This window comes from Rhododendron vialii, chromosome 6a (genome assembly GCF_030253575.1).
Source record: "Rhododendron vialii isolate Sample 1 chromosome 6a, ASM3025357v1".
Classification (NCBI taxonomy): domain Eukaryota; kingdom Viridiplantae; phylum Streptophyta; class Magnoliopsida; order Ericales; family Ericaceae; genus Rhododendron; species Rhododendron vialii.
This window is the reverse complement of record NC_080562.1, coordinates 19377520-19381852: the sequence shown is the minus strand read 5'-3', so window position 1 is coordinate 19381852 and position 4333 is coordinate 19377520.

The following is a 4333-nucleotide window of genomic DNA, read 5'->3' as shown; positions in this document are numbered from 1 at the left end:
ATTATGGACTCTTTTAATGATGGATACCAAACATTGTTGAGCTATCTTTTGGTTACCTTTGATGTGCTCAATCCCATTAGACCCTGGGAACTTTACCATCTGATGGAAAGTTGAAGAGACTGCCCTCATCTTGTGCAACCATGTCCTTCCTATAATCACGTTATAGGAAGACGGTACATCCACCACTAAGAAGTCGGTTCGTAGCACCACTGTCCCAACCCGAACAGGCAGAGTTACCTTGCCTAACGGCCAAACTGCTCCTGCTCCAAATCCGACCAGTGGAGTTGCTGATTGTACCAAATCTTCTTGTGTGAGCCCCAGTTTCTTGAACGCATCGTAGTATAGCACTTCGGTGCAACTCCCTGAATCTACCAGGATTCTCTCCATATCATATTCCCCAACTCGTAGGGTTATGACCAAAGCATCATTGTGAGGTACCTGGACTCCTCCCAGATCTTCATCAGTAAAAACTATGCCCTCGTTGCTTGCCCCTTCGTTGCGACCTCTTTTCTTCCCCAACTGCATTACATGCTGGTCATGTTTCACTCGTCTCTGAAGCAATCTCACCTCATTTCTCGTATAAGGTTCGGCCAATCCATGTATCATATGGATTATCCCTTTTGGATTTTGTTCGTAATCCAATTCCATTGCCTTGTCTTTATCCTTGGAATCCTCTTGGATAAATTCTTTGAGGTAACCTCGTTAGACCAAATCATCAAGATGTCGTTTAAACATCTCACAGTCCTCTGTCATGTGACCCCAATCCTTATGGTAACTGCAGTGTTGGTTCGTAGCACGTTTCGCATCTTTATTCCCACCAAGAGTTGGGGGCCATTTGAAGTATGGTTGATTCTTTATTCGATAAAGAATCCTGTAAATGGGCTCTTTCCAAACCGTGTTTATTGAAAAGAATGACTTGGGATCCGGGGCTTGTTTATCCTTGTACTGCTCTTTCTTCGCCTGCCCATAATCTTTCCTTTCACGATAAGTTTTGGGCTCTGGCTTGTCAACTTTCTTTATAGGCCCCTTTACTTGCTCGGCGGCCAACTTTCCATCCTCTCGTAGGATGTCATCCTCGTTCCTGGCGTGCTGCTCAATCCTCTCCATTAATTTTGCCAATGTCTGCACGGGACTCATGTTTAGAGACTTACGCAGTTCCCCCCGAACAGGTAAACCCGTTTTGAACGTGGCTATTGCGTACTCTTCACTACATCCTTCAATTTCGTTGAAGGTTTCCCAGTACTTCTTTGCATAAGTCCTGATCGGCTCGTCCTCTCCTTGTTTCATAAAAGAAAGACTCTCAAAGGTTTTGGGAGCTTTCCTGCTCGTCAAGAACCGTGCAGTGAATTCCTCGGCCAATTGCACCCATGTTCGGATGGAGCGCGAGCCCAGTTTGTGGAACCAGGACAGAGCAACCTTCCCCAAACTCGACGGGAACATTTTGCACATGATTGCATCATCCCCTTCATGCATAAACATCGCTTGCTGGTAATGCTGTATATGGGTCACGGGATCAGCATCTGTCTCGTAGAGAATGAATGTCCCGTGCTTTACCCTGGTCGGCAATCTAGCCTCCTGTAACTTTCTTGCAAAAGGGGAAGATGCTATATTCTGCAGTGCTTTTCGTGCTGCTTCCCGTGCAGTCATGGCTTTATCCTCTAGTCCTTTCTTGGACCTAATTCGTTCCCAATCGGAATCAGGTCTCTCGTACCTGTCCCTATGATGTTTTCTACTCCCTTCTTCTTCGGGGGTAGAACTCCGACCTCTGCTTCTCCTCTTTCTTGGAGATATCCTCCTTCGCTCGGGTGTTCGGATCCTGCTCCTCCCTTTTCGTGGAGAAGTCTTATGTCGCCTCGGGGTCAGACTTCTGCTTCTGCTCCTCCTTCCTCGCGAAGGAGCCTTTTGATACTGCACCAGAGCGTATTCACTACCTCTAGAATTTCTTCGAGATAGTCCAGAGTCCTCCGGATGTTCTCTGATTTTCTCTAATTCTCTGATCTCATGTTCTCGTTTTTTGATCAAACGAGCATACTCCTCGATTTCTTGTCTCTTCTTATCAAGAACGTCTTCGCTACGGTATATACTCCTGGAGTGTGCAATCGATTCATCCCCTCGATGGGATTTAGTCCTTCTCGTGGACTTCGATGCCGTCTCTCCATCTCTATTTCTGGAGTTGCCATGGATAGTAAAGGGGTGGCCCTTACTCGTGGTCCTTCTGTGTCCTCTTTCGGGCTTTCTCGGAGCCCCGGGTGGAGACTTATCCCCTCCTCCAATTAGCACATCCTTCGGGTCGTGTGGCGTTGCTGGCTCTACTTCCACCATGGTCGTATTTCAAAGGGAACTCTTTCGTTTCCCACAGACGGCGCCAATTGTAGGTGGATAAATTCAAGTAGTGCTTTGAACAGCACTGGAATGCAGCGGCTCCACGTGCCTCTTGAACGTAACCCTAATTCGTCAGAGAAACCCTTATCCTGCAAAACAGACAAGGAGTGAGCGCACCTTTGCCTCTCGTGGCAAAGGCCCTCCGATGCCTTTGTTAGTATCACGTACTAGCAATCAAACCCTAATTATCAGTAGGAAAGCAATAAGAATGCAGTGTATTGCGTACCTTTCTCCTCTAGGTTTACCTCTTATTTATAGATTTGCGTATGCTTGCTGGCCAAGCATCCGTGTTGCCTTAGAATTCCTAACTCGTATAGGAATCCCAGGATATCAAGGATTCTCGTTTCCTTTATCGGTTCATTACCTTAATCCTTGTAGGACTCTTTTCCATATCAAGCCGAACATCCCATTCTCATTGGGTATCTTTCTCAGACCCTATATTCTCGGGATCTTATTCCTTAACGGAATACCACTGTTTCTGGACTCTTCCGGAATGTTCCCTCTATTTCATCATCTGACAGGACCTCTTTCCTTGTTCGGCCGTCTCATAGCCGAACAAATGGTCTGGACCAGTTACTTCACATGTAACTGGTCCTAAGGAAACAATTTGGACCATATCCTTTCTAAGGAGCTCTCCTTCTGTTCGGCTTTTCTCTTGCCGAACAATGTATCTGAACAGTGGCATCACATGTCACTTTCCTTGTATCTGGTCCAATAACGTCTCATGTTATTGTACCGAGAATCGTACAACCTCTCTGGACCATTGACTTCTCATATCAGTGGTCCACAGTGCGTTGACCCTTTGTTGACCGTGCTCGGGCTCATTTTGCACTTGTTCGGGAATACCTCCCTACAAGTACATCCACAGGGTACCAAACCACACCAAAACGGTGCAATACCGTAGGAGTACGTCCATACGGTACCAAACCGCACCAAAACGGTGCAATACCGTACGAGTACATCCATACGGTACCAAACCACACCAAAAGGTGCAATACCGTATGAGTACTTCCATACGGTACCAAACCACACCAAAACGGTGCCAAACCGTACGAGTACTTCATTACGGTACCAAACCACACCAAAACGGTACAATACCGTACGAGTACTTCGTTACGGTACCAAACCACACCAAAACGGTGCAATTCCGTACGAGTACTTCTTTACGGTACCAAACCACACCAAAACGGTGCAATACCGTACGAGTACATCTAAACGGTACCAAACCACACCAAAACGGTTCCAAACCGTACGAGTACTTCGTTACGGTACCAAAGCACACAAAAACGGTACAATACGGTACGAGTACATCCATACGGTACCAAACCACACCAAACCGGTACAATACCGTACGAGTACATTCATACGGTACCAAACCACATGAAAACGGTGCAATACCGTACGAGTACTTCGTTACGGTACCAAACCACACCAAAACGGTGAAATACCGTACGAGTACATCCATACGGTACCAAAACCACACAAAAACGGTTCCAAACCGTACGAGTACTTCGTTACGGTACCAAAGCAAACAAAAACGATACAATACGGTACGAGTACATCCATACGGTACCAAACCACACCAAACCGGTACAATACCGTACGAGTACATTCATCCGGTACCAAACCATACGAAAACGGTGCAATACCGTACGAGTACTTCGTTACGGTACCAAACCACACCAAAACGATGCAATACCGTACGAGCACATCCACACGGTACCAAACCACACCAAAACGGTGCAATACCGTACGAGTACATCCATACGGTACCAAACCACACCAAATGGTGCAATACCGTACAAATACATCCATACGGTACCAAACCACAACAAAACGGTGCCAAACCGTACGAGTACTTCGTTACGGTACCAAACCACACCAAAATAGTACAATACCGTACGAGTACTTCGTTACGGTACCAAACCACACCAAAACGGTGCAATACCGT